Raw genomic sequence first — 9,941 nt, forward strand, 5'->3', positions numbered from 1 at the left:
ACTTAATTACGTTTTTTCGAAACCAACTTCACACTTAAGCCGCATAACCATTATATGTCTTGAGAGCTGATATTGCAAGGCTTGTGTGTGAAAAAGTTCTATTAATTCTACGCAGTAGTTTTTGGTTGGTGCCCTTTTAAATATGGAGAGCAATAAGCAGCATTTTCGTCATATTTTACTTTTTTACTTCAGAAAAGGTAAAAATGCTGTCCAAGCGAGAAAAAAATTGACGGATGTGTATGGAGAAGGCGTGTTAACAGTACGCCAGTGCCAGAACTGGTTTGCAAAATTTCGATCCGGCAATTTTGATGTCGAAGATGCACCACGGTCTGGAAGGCCGGTCGAAGCTGACAAAGATGCGATAAAGGCATTAGTTGATGCAAATCGGCGAATAACCACACGAGAGATCGGTGAGAGATTAAATTTGTCGAATTCGACTGTTTATGGCCATTTGAAAGGCATGGGCTTAACCTCGAAGCTCGATGTGTGGGTGCCCCATGTCCTTACGGAGCCTCACACAAGTTTGGTCACTCGCCAAAAACTTTTACAGCTTGAATGGGACGTACTGCAACATCCACCATATTCTCCAGATCTGGCGCCTTCCGACTACTATTTGTTCCGGTCCCTGCAAAATTTTTTGGATGGCAAAACCTTTACCTCAAATGAAGATGTCAAAAACCACCTGAACCAGTTTTTTGCCAGCAAGGACCAAAACTTTTATGAGAGGGGAATTATGTTACTGCCAGAAAGATGGCAAAAGGTGTTGGACCAGAATGGCCAATATATAATTTAATAAAATATTTATTCATTATACGAAAACTGTCTTTCATGTTCCCCAAAAAAAACGAAATGACTTTCCGAACAACCCAATAGACACAGATGGAAGTGCTTCTGTCAAGATTTCAAATTTTTAAAAGAAAAAGCGTGCTTTAAGGGGATACTGTGGATTGGGAACTTAGGGAGCTACGAGATATTTAATGAGCCTCAGTCACCTTTAGTGAATACGGGATTTTGATCGCCTGTCATTGAATTCAGAGCTTTCCGTTAAGAGTTTGATGCCTTACAGATCAAGCTGGCTATGAATATATAGAACCTTTTAGTCAACTTGTAGCAATTCAAACAGAAAAAGTTTTAAATTACCCAAAATTCAAAACAAAAAGTCAAATACAAACAATTTTTAGCCATTGCTGTTCGAAATTTATTTTTAATCAGTGGAATAAATATTATTTATTTTGAAAAAGAACCCCACTTAGTAATTTTATCACTGCCAGTATTAAAATTGCTTTGTGCTTGAAATTTATTATTTTTTTTGCACCTTTTTAATTAGGTGTATTTCTCACCTTTTGACTTAAACTAAGAATGAAGAATTTCTTAAATTTGGCGTATGGTTAGTACGTCTTACTCATATAGCATGTACACCATAATGTTTTTAAAAAAAAAGCTCTTATAAATTAAAAGTTTTCAATCTTTTAATCCTAAACCAAAAAAAATTATTGTTAAGTTTTCTATGATCTGCTAACATTTTAAACAAAAGTTGCTTACTACTCAGCCAAAAATGATGTTTACCCCCAAATGTGTTAATTTTTATGGGGTTAACCCTGGAGAACACGCTTTTCCTGGGCGAACGTTAGGATGCGCAGGGGTCAATGAATAACCCCTGATAAAAATCCAATCATGGGAAAAAAATACATTTTTTGACTTCTTTATTGTAAAACCATTACGTCTTACAGTTTTTGACATTAAAATTGAGTCTGAGACATAAGTGAGATTTATAAATGAGCTTCACATTGCACTTATAATGAAAGCATTTTCACATTTGAGGCAGTAAGAAGCAAAGGGATGTAAGTGGCATAGTTAAAATTTTGGAAATAACCAGTACAAATGGTAGGTGAATCCCTCCTCTATCTTAGGGCACGATATAGTATTAGTAGCCCTGGTGGATTCCGGTATGCAGCTTGATTTAGAAAAAAAAATCAAATTCAGACACACAGCGGATAACAATGCTTTATGTGAGTTTTACAAACTTTATAACAACTGGAATGCTGTTATTGGTATTTTTGATAGAGAAACTTGTAGAATTAATGCTAAAAATGTCTCATTTTTCATTAAAACTAAAAAAAAAAGAGAAAGAATCACTATATTCAAAGCAATCTCGAATCACGTTGCTCCAATTTATATTCTTTTTTGCAACTAAAAAATTCAGAATTATTCACTTTTATTAAAGAATGTCCATCCTTTTTCAATTCTGCATCATAATCGCTGAAATTTCCATGCTTTAAAAATTTCCTCTTCTAAAAAATATTACGCTTCATATTCTTCATTGATGAAACAAATATTTGATTCAATTTCAGCAAAAAATGTTCGAAAACGACCTTTCTTTTCTTGCATAGTATTAGCTTTACAATTTACATGAAATAACTTGAGTATAGAAGGGAAAAAAACAAAATAGTCGTATTGGCCATTTAAAAAAGTTGGTCGGTGAAACAAATGGCAAGATGCCCGGGATCATTTTATGACCCCAGTAATTGACCACACGTGTTTTAGTGAAGCATAAATGCCCAAAATCCGTCCAAACTGCTACGAGAAAGCTAGGATGAGGGAACCAAACTCAGCTACTGATAAGAAAAGAATGAACTGGTGGCTAGTTTTTTGGCAATTACAGTCGAGTCCCGACTTACGCGAGGGATGCGTTCCAAGACTCCTCGCGCAAGTCGAAATTTCGCGTTGTGGAAAAATGTCGGTATGAATTTTTTTTTTTGAAGCATACCAAATTCCTTTAGACACTTATAAACTCCCCTCTAACTACTTTAAAGCATTCCTCAACTGTAAATTATACTTTCTTATTCAAAGAACTTAACTTGTACTGTATTTGAAAAATATAAAAAACTTTTATTCAACACAGAGCCGGACTGGGCAATCGGGCGATCGCCCGAAGGGCCTTTAAGTCGAGGGCCGGTTGCGATTTGTGGTTAAACTTTTTTTTTTTCTTCCGCAACACTCTCTTAATAGTTTGAAGAACCGTCAAATTTGGTGCTGACTGGGCCTACGTTTAATAGGGGCTTGGGTGGCAATCAAAACACTGGCTATAGGTTTAATATCAGAAGTTGCCACAAGGCATTTTTTTGGGCGTACTCAGGGCTACCGAGAGCACTAGGATTTCCAATCCTGCGCCGAATCCAGTCCCGCGGGATTTCGGAATTGATTTTATTTTTCTAAAAATTTAATGCTAACATCAAATAGAAAAAGTTGTGCCTTTTAGGAAGAACTGCTTTTGTTACTAGAATTAGTAGCTTTCACGAATTTCGTACACCAATTGCAGAGCACTACAAAGTCAGATCATAACTAGCAATTATAATTTCGCACGCAAAAACATGTCCTAAAAAAGTCCAACGCGTCTTAACAAAGCGTTGCTCGTATGGAATGAGAAAGGATTTTTACTCAAAAAATAATGCTCTTGATGAAAACACGTGCTGTGGCTCCAGTGCAGTTGGTTTTACTGATATTAAATTATTGCGGGCATTTAACAAAAGATCCCCAGTAATTTCATCAACTTCTGAAGTAGATTTTTCTTTCTGAAGCATGGTTTTGTTCAAGAACTGCAAACTTAGGACCAAAGCGATGTCTATTGGGTATGTGTTTAGCTGTACCATGGGTGCAAGACCTTCCGTCTCAGGACGGATTTCCGTCTTGGACAAAATTTCCAAGACGGAGGTCAGGACGGAAAGTAATTCGATGACTTTCTTTCAGTTTTTACTAAAAAACGAAAATTTGAGTGTTTGAAAAAAAATGCTTTAATTACTGGACCTTTCCATAATCGTGAATTTACATCGACATTCTCTCCATTTTCCGCCATGAGCTTGTTTTGTTTGCAACGTGCTTTCGGGGGAGTGACTTTTAGACTCGCGGCGTTTGACTTTTTTTTTAGGTAGATCTGTTATTTCTAATTCACTGCATTGTAGACCGCGGAGTTGCTCGCTTTTCTCGCTAATTTTTCGAATGGGTCGTCTTTCGTCTTTATTTTTCACTTGCTGTTTTCGATTATCCTTACGTTTTTTTTTTTTTTTTTTCTTTTCTTGCAACTTTACACGCATAAATGAAAATTATGTGCGCTCTTAAATTGCCTTATAGTTGAATCTGAATCAACGGTTGAGTGTGATTGCTGACGGGATGAAATGTTTCGTCACATCAAAGGGCGTCCACATACCAGGTAAATCGGGAACTATCGGGTATTTTGAAGATTTTAATGCAAATGGGAATTCTCGAAAGAATCGGAGGCAAGTTTCAAGCTGCTTTGAAACACCGACGAGCAACTGTTCCTGCATCTTTGACATGTTTATTCTAAGACTTGAAGAATCACTAAATCCCAATGACTTTCAATCTAACACTCGCTAGAATGAGAATAGGGGGGGGGGAGAAAGAAACGTGAAAAATAGCAGGAGTTTGCGAAAAAACGCTGCTCTTGCAAAGAGGGTAAGTCCGCAAATTAATCCATGATACTGAAGTCTTAACACATTTATATTTTGGAAAATCTAGGGGGGGGGGGCTACTCAAAGGCTCCAGAATAAAAAAAATCGAAACACTTAATTTTAAGCCATTTTTGAAGCTAGAAGAGGTTCGGGATTTCTCTTCTGCAAACTCTTTAAAAAAGGTAAAAATGTTTAGGCTGTCTTTCATGATGTAAAAGTGGGGAGGGTGAGGTTTAAAAAAAAATTGGAAATTGGAGTCTTAAAAATATTAATCTAGGCAATCTTTGATGAATTTATGACAGATGGTTTCGGTGTTCTAACCTAAAAATGTTTTCTAACTGATGCATTAGTAAATATTTGAGGCCATACTAAAATGTCTTAAGAGAAAGTGTATATGGGACACTCTCTCGAGAAATGTTTGTAATTGGAAGTCTTAAAACTTTTAGTCTGTTTTGGCAATGTCAAGAGGGGGGTGGCTCTCTTTAGGCGAAATTCTGAAACTGGAGTCTTAAAAGCGCAACTTTAGACCATCTTTAATGATCGTAGTGGGTGGGGTTCGAGGTTCCCCTCCCCCTTCAAAGCTGAAGTATTCAGAATTCTGCTTTAGGTAATCTTTGGCGAGCTTAAGAAGAAGGAATTCAAAGGCTTTTTCTCGATGAATTTTTGAAATTAAATTCTAAAAACTTCAGTGATGAAAAGGGGAACCGCAAATTTAAGTTAAATTTAGCGGAAAGAGTTCGAGGGGGGGGGGTCTCTCTCCCCCCGCAAATTTGATTATGCAGAATTATTGAATTGGTATTTTCGCTATTTTTGAGTGAGTTAAGAGTTAGGGAAATCGGGGGTCTTTCTCGAAACATTTTTGAAATTGAAGTCTTAAAACTTTGTGTTGTCATTGGCGATGTGGGGAGGGGAGTTGCTCTTTCAATAGAAAAATAAATATTAAACACAAACTTACACTGCCTTTAGTGTGCCTGCTTTTCACAGGGAGAGGGGGTATTCCGCCTCCCAGTCCGAAAAATTGTGGTTTCTGAAGATTTAAGAACTTTGTTTTGAGCTATCTTTGGATGACTTAAGTAGGAAGGGAGTAGGAAGCTTCTGTCAAACATTTTCGGAAATTAAAGTATTAAAACTGTTAGGCGGTCATAGGTCAAGTATATAGGTACAAGGGTACTGTGTGTGTGCGTAATTGAAAAAAAAAATTTAGAAACTGAAGCCTTAAAAACGCAAATTAATTTGTGGTGAACTTAGAGGAAGGGGTACGGGAGTGCTCTTCCGAAAATTTTTCGATGCTGAAATATTTAAAACGCTACTTTAGGTTGTATTTGAGTACCTTTTGAGGGACATAATGCAGGTGCCCTCCCTTTTGGGGTGAGCATTCAGTTTCCCTTATTGCGCTTTTTAATTAATGAATATTGGATAGGGTTCCTCGTTCACTGAAGCTGTTTTTTTATTGGTAATTTTACCACCTGCTATCATATACAATATTTCTTTTTCAAATGTAGACTGGGGGGGGGGGTGATTGGTGCCAGTTCATTAATTGCTCATATCCTTCCCTCACCTTTCTTTCTTTTCTGATTTGTTCACGCTATCTTGGGCAGACTTTCCGATCAGAACTGATTTATGTTGCAAAAGTGAAAATCTTATGTGCCGAATGTCCCAAGCGATTTTATTGTTGCAATAAAAAGGTTTACGGTAGGCGAAAAACTAATGGCTTGAAGCCCCGAATGCTTTTACCCCAAACATCATCCAACATCGTGTAAAATTTCTTTTTTGGAATTTCAATTTCGAAATATTGCCGAAGGAGAGTTCTTGAACTCCATACCTTCAATAATGCATTCAAAAAGCGTGTAAATGTTTTGAAAAATGGAGTACGATTTCGTTTTTTAAAACTTCACTTTCAACGTCTTCAAAGCTTTAATTTTGGAGAGAGCCAGTGCCCCCTCCCTCTGCCTATAATATTTTTGAAAATCGCCCAATTTTGTGATTTTGGGACTATTAGTTTGAAAAAATTGATGTAAGAGAGTCCCTGAACCTTTCCATTCCCTGAACTTTACCAAAATGGAATACCATTGCGTTTTTTGGACGTTTTAAAAAAACGTCTGGGGGAGAGCCCCCAGACCCCCTGTTATTGGTGGTTTTTAGGTTTTTGGCACTACGATGTCAAAACGCTTAAATATTACAATTTAAACTAGGTCCATGTTGTTAGAAAAGTCAAAAGCTAAAAATTCAAAGCAAATACAGGTTCCAAAACTGCCATACGTCAAGATCTACAACATTTATGCTCATATATTTTTTCTTAAGAACGCATGTGGGGGGGAGGTCAAAATATTTTCCGTCTTGAACACATCACCAAACTTGCACTATTGGCTGTATCCAATTTAACTTGCATTGAGAATGGAACAAGTGACTTAATTAACTTTCGTCATTGTGTCAGTGTATTTGATTCATTCCAGCAAGGGAAGACTAAGGGTAAGTACTGCTTTCTTTCACCAAGTCGTAGTCTCAGAAAATGTTTCGCATAACTTCACTAATTTTACCTTTCATTTTAAAGATACGTTCAAAAATTTGAGCAGCTCAATTTACTGCACTGTCATGCGAGTCCTCCTGTGTTTCATTCAAGTTCTTGTCGCCTCTTTTAAAGTCATGCCGAATATATAAATAATGCCAGGTTTTCATTGCTTTCTTCTTTGGAGAAAAATGAAGCTTACAGAAGTGATCCAACATTGCATTCAGGCTACTCCAGCGGGTTTTTCAATCAATAATACACTTTCCCTATTTTTTCTAAAGAGTGTTATTTTCAAGATTTTAAACTTTAGTGATGATTTTCAAAAATGTTTTAAATTATATGCATTTTCTCAATTGCTGATTGTCCATATAAAAACTGTGACCTCGAATGAGTGTACAATTTCATTTTCGGAAAAATGTACTCCATTTTTGTTTGTGTTCTTAAATGGTGAATCCACATTTTATCTCATGAAACAGTTTTTCTTGTTCTTCTTGCAGACGTACGAGGAAAGTGATTGAAACACATGATACTTGTGAAAATGTCGTTTTATGAGCGACAAAAGTTGGAAAATATCTGAATGGAAAAAATTTGCGGGATTAATTCAGCTAAATATCATGCGGGATCCCATTGTATTCAGGATTGGAAACTCTAGGTTGGTTTTCCCCTGTCTGTTGGTTTTCCAGTTCCTTATCCACATTAAAATTTATACGAGGCCGGCTCCTTGTTTTCGACTAGGCTGACATGGCCTCTCGTCGGCCCTGAGTGTACTTCAGGGCCGTCTTCAAAGGGGTATAGAGGGTGCAATCTCCCGCTTTTTCCCCTAAGAATTCCATTTATTTATATTTTAACGATGCACAAAAAAGAAGACCTTTGCAGTATTACAAAATTAAAATAGAATAAAATTAACTAAAAGTATTTGTTCTGCAAAATTTTAAATGATAGTGAACTCTTAAAATAAAATCATCCCAAATTCTGTACTATTAAGATTATATTATTAAAGGTCACCAAATGTAAAAAACCACCAAAAAAAAAGTACATAGTGTAAACACGTGGCAAGCTTTAGTTGAAAAAAATGAATAGATAAATAAAATTAATAGCTTCATAGGGGCCACCGACATATTTACATCTTTAATTGTTTGCTTAAAATATCGTCACGATCACAGCTAAATGGAAAAGAACACAGGTGCCGCCGAAATAGGGTTTAAATAGAAAAAAAAAAAAACGTTAAAATACAGTGTTTTAAATTATTGCAATGAATGTGCACACCAGTTGCTTTAAGTTTTTGAATGCAAAAAACAAAAAATAATTAAATGATTCAGGGGGTATGATATTTAGCATTAAAAAAAAGTGGAAAAAAGACTTAAAGTATCACTGCAAAAGTACACCATATCAGTTCAAAATGGTAAAAGTTATTTTTATTGGACAAATTTGTATTCTAAATAAAGGAAAATACTAGGCTGTATAAACCAACGAAATCAGTCCAATGGTTTTGGCGAAAAAAAAGGGTGGGTTTTTCGAAACAGTTTTAACCATAATTAGAATAAATAAGTGAGGATAGCCTACAAGGGATTCCTTGAACCTTTATTCCTTCATTTTATGTCACCAAAGGTAGCTTCTAGAAGTGTGTTTTTGAAACTTTGATTTGGAAGCAATCCGAGGGAGAGTTTCCAAACCCCACAATTGCAACCAACAAATATGAAGATTTTCAACTTCTAGAAACAAGAATAGAAACTCCCCCTTTCCATCATTATTTGAAATTTTGACTTAGAAAGAATTCCCAAATCCACTATTGAAATCTACAATTGCGTATTTAGAACTTCAATTTCGAAAACCCTACAAGAGAGCACACTCTCGTAACCTTTAGAAACGCCCTCTCCGTCCTCCCTATCATTGAAGACCGTCTAAACTTTCGTTTACGGGCATCACTTCTAAAGAGTTTCTGGGGAAGAGCTCTTGAACCTTTTCCTTCTCATAACATCATTGAATATCTACAACTGCATTCCTGGAACTTCAGGTTCGAAACATTGTCGGACCCCCAAACCAAAAAACTCTTCTCCCCCAACGCCACAAAGATCGTCTGAAAATGCGTTCGTCTGAAAATGCGTTTTTAGAACTACAATTTCGAAAATATTTTCTGATATGGATTCCCGACCACTCCCCCCTATCAAAATGGAAGATAATCTGCACGCGTGTTTTTAAAGTATCAACTTCGAAATATTACCGTGCGAGAGCCCTCAAACGCTCCCCCCCCTCAACACTACAAAAGATTGTCCAAAAGCAGCGTTTATGAAATTACAATTTCGGAAACTGTCCGGTGGAGAAGCGCCCAAACTCCATCTAGGAAAATATTACACTTACAATTAGGTTTATATTGCTAACACTTCAATCTGGTAATGACACCCTCTTAAACTAGAACCTGAAATCTTTCTAACTCTCTCTCTCTTGTTAAAATGCGTTAAAAATTGAGAGGCCGCCAAACATTCACTCCTCAAATTTTTGACCTTGCGATAACCCTGCATTCGTTTTATTGCTCTTTTCTCCTTCGATGTTTAAAAAACCCTTAAACTTGCAAGATTTTGTACAAGGAGGGGGGGGGGGAGTAGATTTACCAGTGAGCTAAGGGCCGATTTTGTATAATCGCCCGGGCTCAAGCTTACTTTAAAAGGTGCACAAAATGAATGATCAAAGACTTAAATAAAACAACACGGTACGCACAGTATGTAGTAATAATAAAATGCTCACTACAACAGTACTATACACAGTGGATTAGTAATAATATTTATGAGTAAAAAATGAAGATGATGATGATTTATGCTCCATGATCAGATTGTTATCTAATACATTTTTAAATACGGTTGCTTTGCCTTTTCTTTAAAACGTTTCCATTTATGGCAACAGCCCATCTTCCTAATATCTTTAAACCACAATACAAGAGCAGCTTCCATTTTCATAATATTTACTTTGGCAAA

Source organism: Uloborus diversus, chromosome 2, assembly GCF_026930045.1.
Source record: "Uloborus diversus isolate 005 chromosome 2, Udiv.v.3.1, whole genome shotgun sequence".
In the NCBI taxonomy this organism is placed as follows: Eukaryota; Metazoa; Arthropoda; class Arachnida; order Araneae; family Uloboridae; genus Uloborus; species Uloborus diversus.